Below are 27003 nucleotides of genomic sequence, written 5' to 3'. Positions count from 1 at the left end.
TGTGTACAAGACATCATGAAATCTGAGGATTACCAACGGATTTTGGGTCGCACTGTACAGCCCAGTGTCAGAAAGCTGGGTTTGCGTCCGAGATCTTGGGTCTTCCAGCAGGACAATGACCCCAAACATACGTCAAAAAGCCCCCAGAAATTGAAGGCAACAAAGCGCTGGAGAGTTCTGAAGAGTCCAGATCTAAATATCATTGAACACCTGTGGAGAGATCCTTAAATTACTGTTGGGAAAAGGCACTTCTTCCAATAAGAGACCTGGAGCAGTTTGCAAAGGAAGAGTGGTCCAACACTCCGGCTGTGAGGTGTAAGAAGCTTATTGATGGTTATAGGAAGACACTGATTTCAGTTATTTTTTCCAAAGGGTGTGCGACCAAATATTAAGTTAAGGGTGCCAATAATTTTGTCCAGACCATTTTTGGATTTTGGTGTGACAATATGTCCAATTTGCTTTTTTTCCTCCCTTTTTTGGTTTAGTTCTAATACACACAAAGGGAATAAACATGTGTATAGCAAAACATGTGTTACTGCAATCCTTTTCTGTGAGAAATACTTAAATTTCAGGGGTGCCAACATTTACCATTATGACTGTATATGGCACTGAATACATAATCTGAGACTTTAAAACCTCACTTTTAATACTTCTTCTAAAAACCATATATCAAAAAAGAAAGTGAATAGAACTGTATTTATACATATCTGCATCTATTTCCGGCCACCATCTTAGTAGCCATATTAATACTTGCCGCCTGTTCACACCGACCATATATGCACACTTGCCTGAGTGAACTTCCAATTTTCAACATCAATGTGTTAGTCTTATATACAATCATGTGTTCCATGTCCATCGCAGGAATCCTTGTCAGTTATTTTATGTATTTGCATGTATTCAGAATTAGTAGTGTTAGTTTTGTAGTCACACTCATTATTAGTATATTATTGAGAGTTTTAGCACACTCCAAAACATCAATGCATAAATCCTCTCTCTGGCAGACTACATTCTCAGTCTCTTACTGCATGCTATCAAATGAATGGCATTTAACCCATAGAGTGCATACAACATAACTGTTCTGATGGCGGCCATAACACATACACACACACTACCCCTATATACACACACACATGGCCATCATACACAGCTTCTATATGCACATACACTGCCTCTATATAAACACATGCATCATAAATATATACACTGCCTCTATATACACACACAGCCATCATACACACATACACAGCTGCTATATGCACACACTGCCCCTTTATACACACATGGCCATCATACACATACACAGCTTCTATATGCATATACACTGCCACTATATAGACACACACTGCCATCATACACACATATCAGCCACTATACACAAACACTGCCACTATATAGACACACACGGCCATCATACACACATATACAGCCACTATATACACATACACTGCCACTATATATACACACACTGCCATCATACACACATATACAGCCACTATACACATACACTGCCACTATATAGACACACACTGCCATCATACACACATATACAGCCACTATATACACATACACTGCCACTATATAGACACACACTGCCCCTTTATACATACATGGCCATCATACACAAACACAGCTTCTATATGCATATACACTGCCACTATATAGACACACACTGCCATCCTACACACATGGCCATAAATAAATACACTGCCTCTATATACACACACTGCCCCTGTATACACACATGGCCATCATACACATACACAGCTTCTATATACACATACACAGCTTCTATATAAACATACACAGCTTCTATATACACATATACAGCTTCTATATACACACACTGCCCAATTATACACACACATGGCCATCATACACATACACAGAATCTATATACACATAGACAGCTTCTATATACACATACACAGCTTCTATATAAACATACACAGCTTCTATATACACATAGACAGCCATCATACACACACACTTTGTCCCCATACACACACACACACACACACACACACAGCCATCATACACTGCCCCCATACAAGTAAGTACCTGTGTGCAGTGTAGTCTGCTGCTCCGCTCCTCTATTGCAGGCAGTGGGCAGGAAGAGGAGGGACACGTGATCTGACGTCACTGGCCAGCTGCTACTACAGGCCCTGCTGGTAACTGAGAGCCGCGCACAGGCATGTCTCATACCAACTGCAGCCCCTGACATTATAAAGTGACAGAGTGCTCCCCTCCGGACGGCGCTCCCTCTCGCTCCAGCCTCGCTGGCCAGTCTGGGCAACAGACAGGGCAGGGCTGGAACATAAGAAAAAAGAATATGATGTAGTCAGTCAGTGTACAGTAAGACTCCCCCCCCCCAGCCGTCAGTGAGTGACAGTCACTCGCTGACTCGCAAGAAAGAGTGTTGGGGCCAGTCGGGCCTCCCTGAGGGTCCGGGACCCTTACTGGGGTACCGGTTGTACCCCCCTGATGACGGCCCCTGGCCTGTCCGTCTCGCCCGGACGGTTTAAAGGTAAATTACTGCTGTCAGCGGCAGGTCCGGGACCTGTTGCTGCAGCATTTAGTATGAAGTACTGGCAGGGGGCCCTGCAGGGGCCCAGACTGTGACCTGGGCCACTAGGTGGGCCCCCTAACACGCTGGGCCCCTGTGCACGCTATACCCCCGTCAGCTGCAGGAAAGGAACAAAGAGGCAGGTAATTAATATTTATATTGATTACTGATAACAATCAGGCTAGATATAACATCTATACCTGCAGAGATGTCATAGTCTCTACCTTATACATGAAGATATATGTGTTTTTAATAAGTATATCGTCTATAGACAGCTTCTTATATAACACAACTGTGTCTCAGGTACAGAGATTAGGAACATTTATGTTTTCTAATATCTGTTTTTTATTTGTAGTAATCCCTTTTTCAATAGACAGACCGCAGATTTAAGACATAACTGTACTGTAAAGAAAAATCTATAAGTTAATGTAATAAATCACATACTATAACTGATTATTGCCATTTAAAACTATGAAAAATACATTATGTTGATTATAAAACAGAAATATAGAATGGAAACAACCGTCTGTGGCTCAAGCTCGACTGCCCCTTTCTTTGAGTGGCCCCTCAATGTTGTGGAAACGGGTGGAGGACATTGTCTCCATTAGAATGGGTCCCCCTACGATGCTTCGGCTGTTGATCTGAAGTGCATTCTGTGCTTTGGAACCTCGGGGGCAAACTGTATTTCTGTTATTAATTTTTAGTTTAGCAATTCCCGACGCAACATGGTTAACCTCTATCCGAAATTTCTGCACAAAATTGATAACAGACATTCCAAGAAATATTTTGCCAAATAAAAATATATAAAATATTGATGAAATTGATGAATAATAATAATAACAACAAAAATAACAGTTTTTGATTGAAAAACAAAAAAACTAAAATAATTTATAAAATATTTTGCTCCTGCCCCCTTCCCCCAAAAATAAAAAAACATATATTACCCTTAAAATTTATGAATAAAGAAACAAAAAATAACACATACCCCAAACATTGCAAACACAAAACCCCCAAAAACCTAACAATAGTCTCTGTCAACATCATCCTGGGAGGGATAATACACTGCACTGCAATAGAAATATAAATCCCTATCATCTATATCTCAATGGGTTCCATCTTTTCTTTTGTTCTTTTTTCTAATGCGGTTTTATAATCCCTGAGACAAGTAGTTCTGGCCCTAGAGTGTTATATATATTAGCGTCTGTAGCATGTATAAGGGACATGTTATCATACCTGTGTCTTTTTATAGGTGATTGATGCCCGGTGAGAGGGTGAAAGGGACCTATACCCCCGTCAGCTGCAGGAAAGGAACAAAGAGACAGGTAATTAATATTTATATTAATTACTGATAACAATCAGGCTAGATACAACATCTAAACCTGCAAAGATGTCATAGTCTCTAACAAAAAATAACACATACCCCAAACATTGCAAACACAAAACCCCCAAAAACCTAACAATAGTATTTGTCAACACAGGGCGGACACAGACAGCAGAGGGCCCCTGTGCAAGGAATGTGCCTGCCCCCCCCCCCCCCCCCACCACCAGCACTGTGCCCCTTCATGTACCTAGACCCCACCGGAGTGCCTCCACTTACCAAGCCCGTGTAGTGTCGCCACTTGCCTTGTCCACCACAGGTGGATGGAACGGCTCCTGAGGTGGGCTCCGGGTGGCCCCTGTCCCTCTCAGTGTGCGGACCAGGCCCCATGAGTACTATCCTGAGTCAGCCTGACCCTTATCTAGCTGGGAGGCAGAGGGCAGTGCTCCCCTTTACACTCGTACCCCTTGACTTAGCACGACACCCCTTGGCACCCCCTGGTTCCTTGGCTCCTTAGTAATAGAAGTGACTTACAGGCAGGGCCAGACTGGGACCAAAAATAGGCCCAGGCATTTTAAAATAAACAGCCCATTTTTATAGTGGGGGTCTGACTCATGGGACCCCCACCAATCACCTTGGTTCAAGTGGCTGCCCAGATGTTGGAAAGCTGCAACTCCCATCATGTCTGAAGTGACTACAGCTGATGGAACAGTCAGGAGACTACACAATGATATCAGTGACTACAGCTCTGATGGGAAAGTTAGGAAAATACACAATGATATCACTGACCTGAGTGACGTCTTTTCTGTTGTCTTTATTTTTCTTCTTCATCTGGTCCAGACACCAGGATTTCTTCCATCTTCTCTGCAGAGTCTGACACCTGGACATCATTGGTTCCTTAATTTGTCAGTAGATCCTCATCCTCTGTATGATGACAATAATCATTATAACCTTGCCAAATACTGTACCCCCTGAATATAATACTGCCAACCACTGTACCCCCTGAATAATGCCAACCACTGTACCCCTGAATATAATACTGCTAACCACTGTACCCCTGAATATAATACTGCCAAATACTGTACCCCTGAATATAATACTGCCAACCACTGTACTCCATTAATATAATACTGCCAACCACTGTACTCCATTAATATAATACTGCCAACCACTGTACTCCATGAATATAATACTGCCAAATACTGTACCAACCACTGAATCATCCCATACACCCCACGCACTCCATCCTCAGTCTCCTCATCACCCCATATACCCCACACACCCCATCCTCAGTCTCCTCATCACCCCATACACCCCACGCACCCCATCCTCAGTCTCCTCATCACCCCATGCACTCCATCCTCAGTCTCCTCATCACCCCACGCACCCCATCCTCAGTCTCATCATCACCACATGCACTCCATCCTCAGTCTCCTCATCACCCCATACACCCCATGCACTCCATCCTCAGTCTCCTCATCACCCCATGCACTCCATCCTCAGTCTCCTCATCACCCCATGCACTCCATCCTCAGTCTCCTCATCATCCCATACACCCCATGCACTCCATCCTCAGTCTCCTCATCACCCCATGCACTCCATCCTCAGTCTCCTCATCACCCCCATACACCCCACCTACTCCATCCTCAGTCTCCTCATCACCCCATATACCTTAAGCACCTCATCATTATTACACAGCTGACACACCCACATCAGGGCTGCCGTCAGAAATGTTGGGGCCCCTTACACAGGTCAAGGCCTCCTTCAACCCCTCCCCGCCCCCAAGTAATTTTTAGATTGCATATACTTATCAATGCTGTGCCATAGCACAGAATTGATCAGTGTTATTGGCGCTACCTTACTACAGGCTGTTGAAGCTTTCTGCACTAAAAGATGCACAGATCAGACGAGCCGGAGGCAGATAGGTACCCTCCGCTGAGTTGATCGGGACACCACAATTTTGCTGTGGTCCTGATCAGCTCCTCTGGGCTATCTGGCAACCTATTTTCATACTTTTAGATGCTGCAATGAACTTTGATTGTGGCATCTAATGTGGTTAATGCTGGACATCACCCTGATTGGTGAACTCTGGCATTAGCCACATGTCCCAGCTCTAACCAACCGGTTATGAAGCACAGAGCTGGAGGGGGGCAGGACGTACATTTACACCCTGCAACCTTAAGGAAATACACATATACAGCCTCATATGCGTACACAGCCTCTATATACTCATACACAGCGCCAATACACACATATAGTCATGGCCGTAAATGTTGGCACCCCTGAAATTTTTCTATAAAATTCTCACAGAACAGGATTGCAGTAACACATGTTTTGCTATACACATGTTTATTCCCTTTGTGTGTATTGGAACTAACCCCCAAAAAAGGGAGGAAAAAAGCAAATTGGACATAATGTCATACTTTAATGTCACAAATTATTGGAACCCTTTCAAAATTGTGGATAAATAAGATTGTTTCAAGCATGTGATGTTCCTTTAAACTCACCTGGGGCAAGTAACAGGTGTGGGCAATATCAAAATCACACCTGAAAGCAGATAAAAAGGAGAGAAGTTCACTTAGTCTTTGCATTGTGTGTCTGTGTGTGCCACACTAAGCATGGACAACAGAAAGAGGAGAAGAACTGTCTGAGGACTTGAGAACCAAAATCGTGGAAAAATATCAACAATCTCAAGGTTACAAGTCCATCTCCAGAGATCTAGATTTTCCTTTGTCCACAGTGCGCAACATTATCAAGAAGTTTACAACCCATGGCACTGTAGATAATCTCCCTGGGCATGGATGGAAGAGAAAAATTTATTAAAGGTGTAAACGCAGGATAGTCCGGATGGTGGATAAGCAGACCCAAACAAGTTCCAAAGATATTCAAGCTGTCCTGCAGGCTCAGGGAGCATCAGAGTCAGCGCGAACTATCAGTCGACATTTAAATGAAATGAAACGCTATGGAGGGGACCCAGGAGGACCCCACTGCTGACACTGAGACATAAAAAAGCAAGACTACATTTTGCCAAAAGGAACTTGATTAACCAAAATCCTTCTGGGAAAACGTCTTGTGGACAGATGAGACCAAGATAGAGCTTTTTGGTAAAGCACATCATTCTACTGTTTACCGAAAACGGAATGAGGCCTACAAAGAAAAGAGCACAGTACCTACAGTGACATATGGTGGAGGTCAATGATGTTTTGGGGTTGTTTTGCTGCCTCTGGCACTGGGGGCCTTGAATGTGTACAAGACATCATGAAATCTGAGGATTACCAACAGATTTTGGGTCGCACTGTACAGCCCAGTGTCAGAAAGCTGGGTCTGCGTCCGAGATCTTGGGTCTTCCAGCAGGACAATGACCCCAAACATACGTCAAAAAGCCCCCAGAAATTGATGGCAACAAAGCGCTGGAGAGTTCTGAAGTGGCCAGCAATGAGTCCAGATCTAAATATCATTGAACACCTGTGGAGAGATCCTTAAATTACTGTTGGGAAAAGGCGCCTCTTCCAATAAGAGACCTGGAGCAGTTTGCAAAGGAAGAGTGGTCCAACACTCCGGCTGTGAGGTGTAAGAAGCTTATTGATGGTTATAGGAAGACACTGATTTCAGTTATTTTTTCCAAAGGGTGTGCGACCAAATATTAAGTTAAGGGTGCCAATAATTTTGTCCAGACCATTTTTGGAGTTTGGTGTGACATTATGTCCAATTTGCTTTTTTTCCTCCCTTTTTTGGTTTAGTTCTAATACACACAAAGGGAATAAACATGTGTATAGCAAAACATGTGTTACTGCAATCCTTTTCTGTGAGAAATACTTATTTTTCTTGAAAAATTTCAGGGGTGCCAACATTTACCATTATGACTGTATATGGCACTGAATACATAATCTGAGACTTTAAAACCTCACTTTTAATACTTCTTCTAAAAACCATATATCAAAAAAGAAAGTGAATAGAACTGTATTTATATATATCTGCATCTATTTCCGGCCACCATCTTAGTAGCCATATTAATACTTGCCGCCTGTTCACACCGACCATATATGCACACTTGCCTGAGTGAACTTCCAATTTTCAACATCAATGTGTTAGTCTTATATACAATCATGTGTTCCATGTCCATCGCAGGAATCCTTGTCAGTTATTTTATGTATTTGCATGTATTCAGAATTAGTAGTGTTAGTTTTGTAGTCACACTCATTATTAGTATATTATTGAGAGTTTTAGCACACTCCAAAACATCAATGCATAAATCCTCTCTCTGGCAGACTACATTCTCAGTCTCTTACTGCATGCTATCAAATGAATGGCATTTAACCCATAGAGTGCATACAACATAACTGTTCTGATGGCGGCCATAACACATACACACACACTACCCCTATATACACACACACATGGCCATCATACACAGCTTCTATATGCACATACACTGCCTCTATATACACACATGCATCATAAATATATACACTGCCTCTATATACACACACAGCCATCATACACACATACACAGCTGCTATATGCACACACTGCCCCTTTATACACACATGGCCATCATACACATACACAGCTTCTATATGCATATACACTGCCACTATATAGACACACACTGCCATCATACACACATATCAGCCACTATACACAAACACTGCCACTATATAGACACACACGGCCATCATACACACATATACAGCCACTATATACACATACACTGCCACTATATATACACACACTGCCATCATACACACATATACAGCCACTATACACATACACTGCCACTATATAGACACACACTGCCATCATACACACATATACAGCCACTATATACACATACACTGCCACTATATAGACACACACTGCCCCTTTATACATACATGGCCATCATACACAAACACAGCTTCTATATGCATATACACTGCCACTATATAGACACACACTGCCATCATACACACATGGCCATAAATAAATACACTGCCTCTATATACACACACTGCCCCTGTATACACACATGGCCATCATACACATACACAGCTTCTATATACACATACACAGCTTCTATATAAACATACACAGCTTCTATATACACATATACAGCTTCTATATACACACACTGCCCAATTATACACACACATGGCCATCATACACATACACAGCTTCTATATACACATAGACAGCTTCTATATACACATACACAGCTTCTATATAAACATACACAGCTTCTATATACACATAGACAGCCATCATACACACACACTTTGTCCCCATATACACACACACACACACACACATACACAGCCATCAAACACTGCCCCCATACAAGTAAGTACCTGTGTGCAGTGTAGTCTGCTGCTCCGCTCCTCTATTGCAGGCAGTGGGAAGGAAGAGGAGGAACACGTGATCTGACGTCACTGGCCAGCTGCTACTACAGGCCCTGCTGGTAACTGAGAGCCGCGCACAGGCATGTCTCATACCAACTGCAGCCCCTGACATTATAAAGTGACAGAGTGCTGCCCTCCGGACGGCGCTCCCTCTCGCTCCAGCCTCGCTGGCCAGTCTGGGCAACAGACAGGGCAGGGCTGGAACATAAGAAAAAAGAATATGATGTAGTCAGTCAGTGTACAGTAAGACTCCCCCCCCCCCAGCCGTCAGTGAGTGACAGTCACTTACTGACTCGCAAGAAAGAGTGTTGGGGCCAGTTGGGCCTCCCTGAGGGTCCGGGCCCCTTACTGGGGTACCGGTTGTACCCCCCTGATGACGGCCCCTGGCCTGTCCGTCTCGCCCGGCCGGTTTAAAGGTAAATTACTGCTGTCAGCGGCAGGTCCGGGACCTGTTGCTGCAGCATTTAGTATGAAGTACTGGCAGGGGGCCCTGCAGGGGCCCAGACTGTGACCTGGGCCACTAGGTGGGCCCCCTAACACGCTGGGCCCCTGTGCAGCCGAACCGGCTGAACAAGTGATATGTCCGCCCCTGTGTCAACATCATCCTGGGAGGGATAATACACTGCACTACAATAGAAATAAAAATCCCTATCATCTATATCTCAATGGGTTCCATCTTTTCTTTTGTTCTTTTTTCTAATGCGGTTTTATAATCCCTGAGACAAGTAGTTCTGGCCCTAGAGTGTTATATATTAGCGTCTGTAGCATGTATAAGGGACATGTTATCATACCTGTGTCTTTTTATAGGTGAATAATGCCCGGTGAGAGGGTGAAAGGGACCTATACCCCCGTCAGCTGCAGGAAAGGAACAAAGAGACAGGTAATTAATATTTATATTAATTACTGATAACAATCAGGCTAGATACAACATCTAAACCTGCAAAGATGTCATAGTCTCTACCTTATACATGAAGATATATGTGTTTTTAATAAGTACATCGTCTACAGACAGCTTCTTATATAACACAACCATGTCTCAGGTACAGAGATTAGGAACATTTATGATTTCTAATATCTGTTTTTATTTGTAGTAATCCCTTTTTCAATAGACTGACCGCAGATTTAAGACATAACTGTACTGTAAAGAAAAATCTATAAGTTAATGTAATAAATCACATACTATAACTGATTATTGCCATTTAAAACTATGAAAAATACATTATGTTGATTATAAAACAGAAATACAGAATGGAGACAACCATCTGTGGCTCAAGCTCGACTGCCCATTTCTTTGAGTGGCCCCTCAATGTTCTGGAAACGGGTGGAGGACATTGTCTCCATTAGAATGGGTCCCCCTACGATGCTTCGGCTGTTGATCTGAAGTGCATTCTGTGCTTTGGAATCTCGGGGGCAAACTGTATTTCTGTTATTAATTTTTAGTTTAGCAATTCCCACCGCAACATGGTTAACCTCTATCCTAAATTTCTGCACAAAATTGATAAAAGACATTCCAAGAAATATTTTGCCAAATAAAAATATATAAAATATTGATGATGTTGATGAATAATAATAACAACAAAAATAACAGTTTTTGATTAAAAAACAAATAAACAATCATAATTTATAAAATATTTTGCTCCTGCCCCCTTCCCCAAAAATAAAAAAACAAATATTACCCTTAAAATTTATGAATAAAGAAACAAAAAATAACACATACCCCAAACATTGGAAACACAAAACCCCAAAAAACCTAACAATAGTGTCTGTCAACATCATCCTGGGAGGGATAATACACTGCACGACAATAGAAATAAAAATCCCTATCATCTATATCTCAATGGGTTCCATCTTTTCTTTTGTTCTTTTTTCTAATGCGGTTTTATAATCCCTGAGACAAGTAGTTCTGGCCCTAGAGTGTTATATATATTAGCATCATTAGCATGTATAAGGGACATGTTATCATACCTGTGTCTTTTTATAGGTGATTGATGCCCGGTGAGAAGGTGAAAGTGACCTATACCCCCGTCAGCTGCAGGAAAGGAACCAAGAGACAGGTAATTAATATTTATATTAATTACTGATAACAATCAGGCTAGATATAACATCTAGACCTGCAGAGATATCATAGTCTCTACCTTATACATGAAGATATATGTGTTTTTAATAAGTATATCGTCTATAGACAGCTTCTTATATAACACAACTGTTTCTCAGGTACAGAGATTGGGAACATTTATGATTTCTAATATCTGTTTTTTATTTGTAGTAATCCCTTTTTCAATAGACAGACCGCAGATTTAAGACATAACTGTACTGTAAAGAAAAATCTATAAGTTAATGTAATAAATCACATACTATAACTGATTATTGCCATTTAAAACTATGAAAAATACATTATGTTGATTATAAAACAGAAATACAGAATGGAGACAACCGTCTGTGGCTCAAGCTCGACTGCCCCTTTCTTTGAGTGGCCCCTCAATGTTGTGGAAACGGGTGGAGGACATTGTCTCCATTAGAATGGGTCCCCCTACGATGCTTCGGCTGTTGATCTGAAGTGCATTCTGTGCTTTGGAACCTCGGGGGCAAACTGTATTTCTGTTATTAATTTTTAGTTTAGCAATTCCCACCGCAACATGGTTAACCTCTATCCTAAATTTCTGCACAAAATTGATAAAAGACATTCCAAGAAATATTTTGCCAAATAAAAATATATAAAATATTGATGAAGTTGATGAATAATAATAACAACAAAAATAACAGTTTTTGATTAAAAAACAAATAAACAATAATAATTTATAAAATATTTAGCTCCTGCCCCCTTCCCCAAAAATAAAAAAACATATATTACCCTTAAAATTTATGAATAAAGAAACAAAAAATAACACATACCCCAAACATTGCAAACACAAAACCCCCCAAAACCTAACAATAGTATCTGTCAACACAGGGGCGGACACAGACAGCAGAGGGCCCCTGTGCAAAGAATGTGCCTGGCCCCCACCCCACCACCAGCACTGTGCCCCCTCATGTACCTAGACCCCACCGGAGTGCCTCCACTTACCCCGCCCGTGTAGTGTCGCCACTTGCCTTGTCCACCACAGGTGGATGGAACGGCTCCTGAGGTGGGCTCCGGGTGGCCCCTGTCCCTCTCAGTGTGCGGACCAGGCCCCATGAGTACTCCCCTGAGTCAGCCTGACCCTTATCTAGCTGGCAGGCAGAGGGCAGTGCTCCCCTTTACACTCGCACCCCTTGACTTAGTACGACACCCCTTGGCACCCCCTGGTTCCTTGGCTCCTTAGTAATAGAAGTGACTTACAGGCAGGGCCAGACTGGGACCAAAAATAGGCCCAGGCATTTTAAAATAAACAGCCCATTTTTATAGTGGGGGTCTGACTCATGGGACCCCCACCAATCACCTTGGTTCAAGTGGCTGCCCAGATGTTGGAAAGCTGCAACTCCCATCATGTCTGAAGTGACTACAGCTGATGGGACAGTCAGGAGACTACCCAATGATATCAGTGACTACAGCTCTGATGGGACAGTTAGGAAAATACACAATGATATCACTGACCTGAGTGACGTCTTTTCTGTTGTCTTTATTTTTCTTCTTCATCTGGTCCAGACACCAGGATTTCTTCCATCTTCTTTGCAGAGTCTGACACCTGGACATCATTGGTTCCTTAATTTGTCAGTAGATCCTCACCCTCTGTATGATGACAATAATCATTATAACCTTGCCAAATACTGTACCCCCTGAATATAATACTGCCAACCACTGTACCCCCTGAATAATGCCAACCACTGTACCCCTGAATATAATACTGCTAACCACTGTACCCCTGAATATAATACTGCCAAATACTGTACCCCTGAATATAATACTGCCAACCACTGTACTCCATTAATATAATACTGCCAACCACTGTACTCCATTAATATAATACTGCCAACCACTGTACTCCATGAATATAATACTGCCAAATACTGTACCAACCACTGAATCATCCGATACACCCCACGCACTCCATCCTCAGTCTCCTCATCACCCCATATACCCCACACACCCCATCCTCAGTCTCCTCATCACCCCATACACCCCACGCACCCCATCCTCAGTCTCCTCATCACCCCATGCACTCCATCCTCAGTCTCCTCATCACCCCACGCACCCCATCCTCAGTCTCATCATCACCACATGCACTCCATCCTCAGTCTCCTCATCACCCCATACATCCCATGCACTCCATCCTCAGTCTCCTCATCACCCCATGCACTCCATCCTCAGTCTCCTCATCACCCCATGCACTCCATCATCAGTCTCCTCATCACCCCATACACCCCATGCACTCCATCCTCAGTCTACTCATCACCCCATGCACTCCATCCTCAGTCTCCTCATCACCCCCATACACCCCACACACTCCATCCTCAGTCTCCTCATCACCCCATATACCTTAAGCACCTCATCATTATTACACAGCTGACACACCCACATCAGGGCTGCCGTCAGAAATGTTGGGGCCCCTTACACAGGTCAAGGCCTCCTTCAACCCCTCCCCGCCCCAAGTAATTTTTAGATTGCATATACTTATCAATGCTGTGCCATAGCACAGAATTGATCAGTGTTATTGGCGCTACCTTACTACAGGCTGTTGAAGCTTTCTGCACTAAAAGATGCACAGATCAGACGAGCCGGAGGCAGATAGGTACCCTCCGCTGAGTTGATCGGGACACCACAATTTTGCTGTGGTCCTGATCAGCTCCTCTGGGCTATCTGGCAACCTATTTTCATACTTTTAGATGCTGCAATGAACTTTGATTGTGGCATCTAATGTGGTTAATGCTGGACATCACCCTGATTGGTGAACTCTGGCATTAGCCACATGTCCCAGCTCTAACCAACCGGTTATGAAGCACAGAGCTGGAGGGGGGCAGGACGTACATTTACACCCTGCAACCTTAAGGAAATACACATATACAGCCTCATATGCGTACACAGCCTCTATATACTCATACACAGCGCCAATACACACATATAGTCATGGCCGTAAATGTTGGCACCCCTGAAATTTTTCTATAAAATTCTCACAGAACAGGATTGCAGTAACACATGTTTTGCTATACACATGTTTATTCCCTTTGTGTGTATTGGAACTAACCCCCCAAAAAGGGAGGAAAAAAGCAAATTGGACATAATGTCATACTTTAATGTCACAAATTATTGGAACCCTTTCAAAATTGTGGATAAATAAGATTGTTTCAAGCATGTGATGTTCCTTTAAACTCACCTGGGGCAAGTAACAGGTGTGGGCAATATCAAAATCACACCTGAAAGCAGATAAAAAGGAGAGAAGTTCACTTAGTCTTTGCATTGTGTGTCTGTGTGTGCCACACTAAGCATGGACAACAGAAAGAGGAGAAGAACTGTCTGAGGACTTGAGAACCAAAATCGTGGAAAAATATCAACAATCTCAAGGTTACAAGTCCATCTCCAGAGATCTAGATTTTCCTTTGTCCACAGTGCGCAACATTATCAAGAAGTTTACAACCCATGGCACTGTAGATAATCTCCCTGGGCATGGATGGAAGAGAAAAATTTATTAAAGGTGTAAACGCAGGATAGTCCGGATGGTGGATAAGCAGACCCAAACAAGTTCCAAAGATATTCAAGCTGTCCTGCAGGCTCAGGGAGCATCAGAGTCAGCACGAACTATCAGTCGACATTTAAATGAAATGAAACGCTATGGAGGGGACCCAGGAGGACCCCACTGCTGACACTGAGACATAAAAAAGCAAGACTACATTTTGCCAAAATGAACTTGATTAACCAAAATCCTTCTGGGAAAACGTCTTGTGGACAGATGAGACCAAGATAGAGCTTTTTGGTAAAGCACATCATTCTACTGTTTACCGAAAATGGAATGAGGCCTACAAAGAAAAGAGCACAGTACCTACAGTGACATATGGTGGAGGTCAATGATGTTTTGGGGTTGTTTTGCTGCCTCTGGCACTGGGGGCCTTGAATGTGTACAAGACATCATGAAATCTGAGGATTACCAACAGATTTTGGGTCGCACTGTACAGCCCAGTGTCAGAAAGCTGGGTCTGCGTCCGAGATCTTGGGTCTTCCAGCAGGACAATGACCCCAAACATACGTCAAAAAGCCCCCAGAAATTGATGGCAACAAAGCGCTGGAGAGTTCTGAAGTGGCCAGCAATGAGTCCAGATCTAAATATCATTGAACACCTGTGGAGAGATCCTTAAATTACTGTTGGGAAAAGGCGCCTCTTCCAATAAGAGACCTGGAGCAGTTTGCAAAGGAAGAGTGGTCCAACACTCCGGCTGTGAGGTGTAAGAAGCTTATTGATGGTTATAGGAAGACACTGATTTCAGTTATTTTTTCCAAAGGGTGTGCGACCAAATATTAAGTTAAGGGTGCCAATAATTTTGTCCAGACCATTTTTGGAGTTTTATGTGACATTATGTCCAATTTGCTTTTTTTCCTCCCTTTTTTGGTTTAGTTCTAATACACACAAAGGGAATAAACATGTGTATAGCAAAACATGTGTTACTGCAATCCTTTTCTGTGAGAAATACTTATTTTTCTTGAAAAATTTCAGGGGTGCCAACATTTACCATTATGACTGTATATGGCACTGAATACATAATCTGAGACTTTAAAACCTCACTTTTAATACTTCTTCTAAAAACCATATATCAAAAAAGAAAGTGAATAGAACTGTATTTATACATATCTGCATCTATTTCCGGCCACCATCTTAGTAGCCATATTAATACTTGCCGCCTGTTCACACCGACCATATATGCACACTTGCCTGAGTGAACTTCCACTTTTCAACATCAATGTGTTAGTCTTATATACAATCATGTGTTCCATGTCCATCGCAGGAATCCTTGTCAGTTATTTTATGTATTTGCATGTATTCAGAATTAGTAGTGTTAGTTTTGTGGTCACACTCATTATTAGTATATTATTGAGAGTTTTAGCACACTCCAAAACATCAATGCATAAATCCTCTCTCTGGCAGACTACATTCTCAGTCTCTTACTGCATGCTATCAAATGAATGGCATTTAACCCATAGAGTGCATACAACATAACTGTTCTGATGGCGGCCATAACACATACACACACACTACCCCTATATACACACACACATGGCCATCATACACAGCTTCTATATGCACATACACTGCCTCTATATACACACATGCATCATAAATATATACACTGCCTCTATATACACACACAGCCATCATACACACATACACAGCTGCTATATGCACACACTGCCCCTTTATACACACATGGCCATCATACACATACACAGCTTCTATATGCATATACACTGCCACTATATAGACACACACTGCCATCATACACACATATCAGCCACTATACACAAACACTGCCACTATATAGACACACACGGCCATCATACACACATATACAGCCACTATATACACATACATTGCCACTATATATACACACACTGCCATCATACACACATATACAGCCACTATACACATACACTGCCACTATATAGACACACACTGCCATCATACACACATATACAGCCACTATATACACATACACTGCCACTATATAGACACACACTGCCCCTTTATACATACATGGCCATCATACACAAACACAGCTTCTATATGCATATACACTGCCACTATATAGACACACACTGCCATCATACACACATGGCCATAAATAAATACACTGCCTCTATATACACACACTGCCCCTGTATACACACATGGCCATCATACACATACACAGCTTCTATATACACATACACAGCTTCTATATAAACATACACAGCTTCTATATACACATATACAGCTTCTATATACACACACTGCCCAATTATACACACACATGGCCATCATACACATACACAGCTTCTATATACACATAGACAGCTTCTATATACACATACACAGCTTCTATATAAACATACACAGCTTCTATATACACATAGACAGCCATCATACACACACACTTTGTCCCCATATACACACACACACACACACACACACACATACACAGCCATCATACACTGCCCCCATACAAGTAAGTACCTGTGTGCAGTGTAGTCTGCTGCTCCGCTCCTCTATTGCAGGCAGTGGGCAGGAAGAGGAGGAACACGTGATCTGACGTCACTGGCCAGCTGCTACTACAGGCCCTGCTGGTAACTGAGAGCCGCGCACAGGCATGTCTCATACCAACTGCAGCCCCTGACATTATAAAGTGACAGAGTGCTCCCCTCCGGACGGCGCTCCCTCTCGCTCCAGCCTCGCTGGCCAGTCTGGGCAACAGACAGGGCAGGGCTGGAACATAAGAAAAAAGAATATGATGTAGTCAGTCAGTGTACAGTAAGACTCCCCCCCCCCCCAGCCGTCAGTGAGTGACAGTCACTTACTGACTCGCAAGAAAGAGTGTTGGGGCCAGTTGGGCCTCCCTGAGGGTCCGGGCCCCTTACTGGGGTACCGGTTGTACCCCCCTGATGACGGCCCCTGGCCTGTCCGTCTCGCCCGGCCGGTTTAAAGGTAAATTACTGCTGTCAGCGGCAGGTCCGGGACCTGTTGCTGCAGCATTTAGTATGAAGTACTGGCAGGGGGCCCTGCAGGGGCCCAGACTGTGACCTGGGCCACTAGGTGGGCCCCCTAACACGCTGGGCCCCTGTGCAGCCGAACCGGCTGAACAAGTGATATGTCCGCCCCTGTGTCAACATCATCCTGGGAGGGATAATACACTGCACTACAATAGAAATAAAAATCCCTATCATCTATATCTCAATGGGTTCCATCTTTTCTTTTGTTCTTTTTTCTAATGCGGTTTTATAATCCCTGAGACAAGTAGTTCTGGCCCTAGAGTGTTATATATTAGCGTCTGTAGCATGTATAAGGGACATGTTATCATACCTGTGTCTTTTTATAGGTGAATAATGCCCGGTGAGAGGGTGAAAGGGACCTATACCCCCGTCAGCTGCAGGAAAGGAACAAAGAGACAGGTAATTAATATTTATATTAATTACTGATAACAATCAGGCTAGATACAACATCTAAACCTGCAAAGATGTCATAGTCTCTACCTTATACATGAAGATATATGTGTTTTTAATAAGTACATCGTCTACAGACAGCTTCTTATATAACACAACCATGTCTCAGGTACAGAGATTAGGAACATTTATGATTTCTAATATCTGTTTTTATTTGTAGTAATCCCTTTTTCAATAGACTGACCGCAGATTTAAGACATAACTGTACTGTAAAGAAAAATCTATAAGTTAATGTAATAAATCACATACTATAACTGATTATTGCCATTTAAAACTATGAAAAATACATTATGTTGATTATAAAACAGAAATACAGAATGGAGACAACCATCTGTGGCTCAAGCTCGACTGCCCATTTCTTTGAGTGGCCCCTCAATGTTCTGGAAACGGGTGGAGGACATTGTCTCCATTAGAATGGGTCCCCCTACGATGCTTCGGCTGTTGATCTGAAGTGCATTCTCTGCTTTGGAATCTCGGGGGCAAACTGTATTTCTGTTATTAATTTTTAGTTTAGCAATTCCCACCGCAACATGGTTAACCTCTATCCTAAATTTCTGCACAAAATTGATAAAAGACATTCCAAGAAATATTTTGCCAAATAAAAATATATAAAATATTGATGATGTTGATGAATAATAATAACAACAAAAATAACAGTTTTTGATTAAAAAACAAATAAACAATAATAATTTATAAAATATTTTGCTCCTGCCCCCTTCCCCAAAAATAAAAAAACAAATATTACCCTTAAAATTTATGAATAAAGAAACAAAAAATAACACATACCCCAAACATTGCAAACACAAAACCCCAAAAAACCTAACAATAGTGTCTGTCAACATCATCCTGGGAGGGATAATACACTGCACGACAATAGAAATAAAAATCCCTATCATCTATATCTCAATGGGTTCCATCTTTTCTTTTGTTCTTTTTTCTAATGCAGTTTTATAATCCCTGAGACAAGTAGTTCTGGCCCTAGAGTGTTATATATATTAGCGTCTGTAGCATGTATAAGGGACATGTTATCATACCTGTGTCTTTTTATAGGTGATTGATGCCCGGTGAGAAGGTGAAAGTGACCTATACCCCCGTCAGCTGCAGGAAAGGAACCAAGAGACAGGTAATTAATATTTATATTAATTACTGATAACAATCAGGCTAGATATAACATCTAGACCTGCAGAGATATCATAGTCTCTACCTTATACATGAAGATATATGTGTTTTTAATAAGTATATCGTCTATAGACAGCTTCTTATATAACACAACTGTTTCTCAGGTACAGAGATTGGGAACATTTATGATTTCTAATATCTGTTTTTTATTTGTAGTAATCCCTTTTTCAATAGACAGACCGCAGATTTAAGACATAACTGTACTGTAAAGAAAAATCTATAAGTTAATGTAATAAATCACATACTATAACTGATTATTGCCATTTAAAACTATGAAAAATACATTATGTTGATTATAAAACAGAAATACAGAATGGAGACAACCGTCTGTGGCTCAAGCTCGACTGCCCCTTTCTTTGAGTGGCCCCTCAATGTTGTGGAAACGGGTGGAGGACATTGTCTCCATTAGAATGGGTCCCCCTACGATGCTTCGGCTGTTGATCTGAAGTGCATTCTGTGCTTTGGAACCTCGGGGGCAAACTGTATTTCTGTTATTAATTTTTAGTTTAGAAATTCCCACCGCAACATGGTTAACCTCTATCCTAAATTTCTGCACAAAATTGATAAAAGACATTCCAAGAAATATTTTGCCAAATAAAAATATATAAAATATTGATGAAGTTGATGAATAATAATAACAACAAAAATAACAGTTTTTGATTAAAAAACAAATAAACAATAATAATTTATAAAATATTTAGCTCCTGCCCCCTTCCCCAAAAATAAAAAAACATATATTACCCTTAAAATTTATGAATAAAGAAACAAAAAATAACACATACCCCAAACATTGCAAACACAAAACCCCCCAAAACCTAACAATAGTATCTGTCAACACAGGGGCGGACACAGACAGCAGAGGGCCCCTGTGCAAAGAATGTGCCTGGCCCCCACCCCACCACCAGCACTGTGCCCCCTCATGTACCTAGACCCCACCGGAGTGCCTCCACTTACCCCGCCCGTGTAGTGTCGCCACTTGCCTTGTCCACCACAGGTGGATGGAACGGCTCCTGAGGTGGGCTCCGGGTGGCCCCTGTCCCTCTCAGTGTGCGGACCAGGCCCCATGAGTACTCCCCTGAGTCAGCCTGACCCTTATCTAGCTGGCAGGCAGAGGGCAGTGCTCCCCTTTACACTCGCACCCCTTGACTTAGTACGACACCCCTTGGCACCCCCTGGTTCCTTGGCTCCTTAGTAATAGAAGTGACTTACAGGCAGGGCCAGACTGGGACCAAAAATAGGCCCAGGCATTTTAAAATAAACAGCCCATTTTTATAGTGGGGGTCTGACTCATGGGACCCCCACCAATCACCTTGGTTCAAGTGGCTGCCCAGATGTTGGAAAGCTGCAACTCCCATCATGTCTGAAGTGACTACAGCTGATGGGACAGTCAGGAGACTACCCAATGATATCAGTGACTACAGCTCTGATGGGACAGTTAGGAAAATACACAATGATATCACTGACCTGAGTGACGTCTTTTCTGTTGTCTTTATTTTTCTTCTTCATCTGGTCCAGACACCAGGATTTCTTCCATCTTCTTTGCAGAGTCTGACACCTGGACATCATTGGTTCCTTAATTTGTCAGTAGATCCTCACCCTCTGTATGATGACAATAATCATTATAACCTTGCCAAATACTGTACCCCCTGAATATAATACTGCCAACCACTGTACCCCCTGAATAATGCCAACCACTGTACCCCTGAATATAATACTGCTAACCACTGTACCCCTGAATATAATACTGCCAAATACTGTACCCCTGAATATAATACTGCCAACCACTGTACTCCATTAATATAATACTGCCAACCACTGTACTCCATTAATATAATACTGCCAACCACTGTACTCCATGAATATAATACTGCCAAATACTGTACCAACCACTGAATCATCCGATACACCCCACGCACTCCATCCTCAGTCTCCTCATCACCCCATATACCCCACACACCCCATCCTCAGTCTCCTCATCACCCCATACACCCCACGCACCCCATCCTCAGTCTCCTCATCACCCCATGCACTCCATCCTCAGTCTCCTCATCACCCCACGCACCCCATCCTCAGTCTCATCATCACCACATGCACTCCATCCTCAGTCTCCTCATCACCCCATACATCCCATGCACTCCATCCTCAGTCTCCTCATCACCCCATGCACTCCATCCTCAGTCTCCTCATCACCCCATGCACTCCATCATCAGTCTCCTCATCACCCCATACACCCCATGCACTCCATCCTCAGTCTACTCATCACCCCATGCACTCCATCCTCAGTCTCCTCATCACCCCCATACACCCCACACACTCCATCCTCAGTCTCCTCATCACCCCATATACCTTAAGCACCTCATCATTATTACACAGCTGACACACCCACATCAGGGCTGCCGTCAGAAATGTTGGGGCCCCTTACACAGGTCAAGGCCTCCTTCAACCCCTCCCCGCCCCAAGTAATTTTTAGATTGCATATACTTATCAATGCTGTGCCATAGCACAGAATTGATCAGTGTTATTGGCGCTACCTTACTACAGGCTGTTGAAGCTTTCTGCACTAAAAGATGCACAGATCAGACGAGCCGGAGGCAGATAGGTACCCTCCGCTGAGTTGATCGGGACACCACAATTTTGCTGTGGTCCTGATCAGCTCCTCTGGGCTATCTGGCAACCTATTTTCATACTTTTAGATGCTGCAATGAACTTTGATTGTGGCATCTAATGTGGTTAATGCTGGACATCACCCTGATTGGTGAACTCTGGCATTAGCCACATGTCCCAGCTCTAACCAACCGGTTATGAAGCACAGAGCTGGAGGGGGGCAGGACGTACATTTACACCCTGCAACCTTAAGGAAATACACATATACAGCCTCATATGCGTACACAGCCTCTATATACTCATACACAGCGCCAATACACACATATAGTCATGGCCGTAAATGTTGGCACCCCTGAAATTTTTCTATAAAATTCTCACAGAACAGGATTGCAGTAACACATGTTTTGCTATACACATGTTTATTCCCTTTGTGTGTATTGGAACTAACCCCCCAAAAAGGGAGGAAAAAAGCAAATTGGACATAATGTCATACTTTAATGTCACAAATTATTGGAACCCTTTCAAAATTGTGGATAAATAAGATTGTTTCAAGCATGTGATGTTCCTTTAAACTCACCTGGGGCAAGTAACAGGTGTGGGCAATATCAAAATCACACCTGAAAGCAGATAAAAAGGAGAGAAGTTCACTTAGTCTTTGCATTGTGTGTCTGTGTGTGCCACACTAAGCATGGACAACAGAAAGAGGAGAAGAACTGTCTGAGGACTTGAGAACCAAAATCGTGGAAAAATATCAACAATCTCAAGGTTACAAGTCCATCTCCAGAGATCTAGATTTTCCTTTGTCCACAGTGCGCAACATTATCAAGAAGTTTACAACCCATGGCACTGTAGATAATCTCCCTGGGCATGGATGGAAGAGAAAAATTTATTAAAGGTGTAAACGCAGGATAGTCCGGATGGTGGATAAGCAGACCCAAACAAGTTCCAAAGATATTCAAGCTGTCCTGCAGGCTCAGGGAGCATCAGAGTCAGCACGAACTATCAGTCGACATTTAAATGAAATGAAACGCTATGGAGGGGACCCAGGAGGACCCCACTGCTGACACTGAGACATAAAAAAGCAAGACTACATTTTGCCAAAATGAACTTGATTAACCAAAATCCTTCTGGGAAAACGTCTTGTGGACAGATGAGACCAAGATAGAGCTTTTTGGTAAAGCACATCATTCTACTGTTTACCGAAAATGGAATGAGGCCTACAAAGAAAAGAGCACAGTACCTACAGTGACATATGGTGGAGGTCAATGATGTTTTGGGGTTGTTTTGCTGCCTCTGGCACTGGGGGCCTTGAATGTGTACAAGACATCATGAAATCTGAGGATTACCAACAGATTTTGGGTCGCACTGTACAGCCCAGTGTCAGAAAGCTGGGTCTGCGTCCGAGATCTTGGGTCTTCCAGCAGGACAATGACCCCAAACATACGTCAAAAAGCCCCCAGAAATTGATGGCAACAAAGCGCTGGAGAGTTCTGAAGTGGCCAGCAATGAGTCCAGATCTAAATATCATTGAACACCTGTGGAGAGATCCTTAAATTACTGTTGGGAAAAGGCGCCTCTTCCAATAAGAGACCTGGAGCAGTTTGCAAAGGAAGAGTGGTCCAACACTCCGGCTGTGAGGTGTAAGAAGCTTATTGATGGTTATAGGAAGACACTGATTTCAGTTATTTTTTCCAAAGGGTGTGCGACCAAATATTAAGTTAAGGGTGCCAATAATTTTGTCCAGACCATTTTTGGAGTTTTATGTGACATTATGTCCAATTTGCTTTTTTTCCTCCCTTTTTTGGTTTAGTTCTAATACACACAAAGGGAATAAACATGTGTATAGCAAAACATGTGTTACTGCAATCCTTTTCTGTGAGAAATACTTATTTTTCTTGAAAAATTTCAGGGGTGCCAACATTTACCATTATGACTGTATATGGCACTGAATACATAATCTGAGACTTTAAAACCTCACTTTTAATACTTCTTCTAAAAACCATATATCAAAAAAGAAAGTGAATAGAACTGTATTTATACATATCTGCATCTATTTCCGGCCACCATCTTAGTAGCCATATTAATACTTGCCGCCTGTTCACACCGACCATATATGCACACTTGCCTGAGTGAACTTCCACTTTTCAACATCAATGTGTTAGTCTTATATACAATCATGTGTTCCATGTCCATCGCAGGAATCCTTGTCAGTTATTTTATGTATTTGCATGTATTCAGAATTAGTAGTGTTAGTTTTGTGGTCACACTCATTATTAGTATATTATTGAGAGTTTTAGCACACTCCAAAACATCAATGCATAAATCCTCTCTCTGGCAGACTACATTCTCAGTCTCTTACTGCATGCTATCAAATGAATGGCATTTAACCCATAGAGTGCATACAACATAACTGTTCTGATGGCGGCCATAACACATACACACACACTACCCCTATATACACACACACATGGCCATCATACACAGCTTCTATATGCACATACACTGCCTCTATATACACACATGCATCATAAATATATACACTGCCTCTATATACACACACAGCCATCATACACACATACACAGCTGCTATATGCACACACTGCCCCTTTATACACACATGGCCATCATACACATACACAGCTTCTATATGCATATACACTGCCACTATATAGACACACACTGCCATCATACACACATATCAGCCACTATACACAAACACTGCCACTATATAGACACACACGGCCATCATACACACATATACAGCCACTATATACACATACATTGCCACTATATATACACACACTGCCATCATACACACATATACAGCCACTATACACATACACTGCCACTATATAGACACACACTGCCATCATACACACATATACAGCCACTATATACACATACACTGCCACTATATAGACACACACTGCCCCTTTATACATACATGGCCATCATACACAAACACAGCTTCTATATGCATATACACTGCCACTATATAGACACACACTGCCATCATACACACATGGCCATAAATAAATACACTGCCTCTATATACACACACTGCCCCTGTATACACACATGGCCATCATACACATACACAGCTTCTATATACACATACACAGCTTCTATATAAACATACACAGCTTCTATATACACATATACAGCTTCTATATACACACACTGCCCAATTATACACACACATGGCCATCATACACATACACAGCTTCTATATACACATAGACAGCTTCTATATACACATACACAGCTTCTATATAAACATACACAGCTTCTATATACACATAGACAGCCATCATACACACACACTTTGTCCCCATATACACACACACACACACACACACACACATACACAGCCATCATACACTGCCCCCATACAAGTAAGTACCTGTGTGCAGTGTAGTCTGCTGCTCCGCTCCTCTATTGCAGGCAGTGGGCAGGAAGAGGAGGAACACGTGATCTGACGTCACTGGCCAGCTGCTACTACAGGCCCTGCTGGTAACTGAGAGCCGCGCACAGGCATGTCTCATACCAACTGCAGCCCCTGACATTATAAAGTGACAGAGTGCTCCCCTCCGGACGGCGCTCCCTCTCGCTCCAGCCTCGCTGGCCAGTCTGGGCAACAGACAGGGCAGGGCTGGAACATAAGAAAAAAGAATATGATGTAGTCAGTCAGTGTACAGTAAGACTCCCCCCCCCCCCAGCCGTCAGTGAGTGACAGTCACTTACTGACTCGCAAGAAAGAGTGTTGGGGCCAGTTGGGCCTCCCTGAGGGTCCGGGCCCCTTACTGGGGTACCGGTTGTACCCCCCTGATGACGGCCCCTGGCCTGTCCGTCTCGCCCGGCCGGTTTAAAGGTAAATTACTGCTGTCAGCGGCAGGTCCGGGACCTGTTGCTGCAGCATTTAGTATGAAGTACTGGCAGGGGGCCCTGCAGGGGCCCAGACTGTGACCTGGGCCACTAGGTGGGCCCCCTAACACGCTGGGCCCCTGTGCAGCCGAACCGGCTGAACAAGTGATATGTCCGCCCCTGTGTCAACATCATCCTGGGAGGGATAATACACTGCACTACAATAGAAATAAAAATCCCTATCATCTATATCTCAATGGGTTCCATCTTTTCTTTTGTTCTTTTTTCTAATGCGGTTTTATAATCCCTGAGACAAGTAGTTCTGGCCCTAGAGTGTTATATATTAGCGTCTGTAGCATGTATAAGGGACATGTTATCATACCTGTGTCTTTTTATAGGTGAATAATGCCCGGTGAGAGGGTGAAAGGGACCTATACCCCCGTCAGCTGCAGGAAAGGAACAAAGAGACAGGTAATTAATATTTATATTAATTACTGATAACAATCAGGCTAGATACAACATCTAAACCTGCAAAGATGTCATAGTCTCTACCTTATACATGAAGATATATGTGTTTTTAATAAGTACATCGTCTACAGACAGCTTCTTATATAACACAACCATGTCTCAGGTACAGAGATTAGGAACATTTATGATTTCTAATATCTGTTTTTATTTGTAGTAATCCCTTTTTCAATAGACTGACCGCAGATTTAAGACATAACTGTACTGTAAAGAAAAATCTATAAGTTAATGTAATAAATCACATACTATAACTGATTATTGCCATTTAAAACTATGAAAAATACATTATGTTGATTATAAAACAGAAATACAGAATGGAGACAACCATCTGTGGCTCAAGCTCGACTGCCCATTTCTTTGAGTGGCCCCTCAATGTTCTGGAAACGGGTGGAGGACATTGTCTCCATTAGAATGGGTCCCCCTACGATGCTTCGGCTGTTGATCTGAAGTGCATTCTCTGCTTTGGAATCTC

Source organism: Hyla sarda, chromosome 3 (genome assembly GCF_029499605.1).
Source record: "Hyla sarda isolate aHylSar1 chromosome 3, aHylSar1.hap1, whole genome shotgun sequence".
NCBI classification, from domain to species: domain Eukaryota; kingdom Metazoa; phylum Chordata; class Amphibia; order Anura; family Hylidae; genus Hyla; species Hyla sarda.
The sequence above is the reverse complement of the archived record's forward strand: the minus strand, read 5'-3'. Positions refer to the sequence as shown.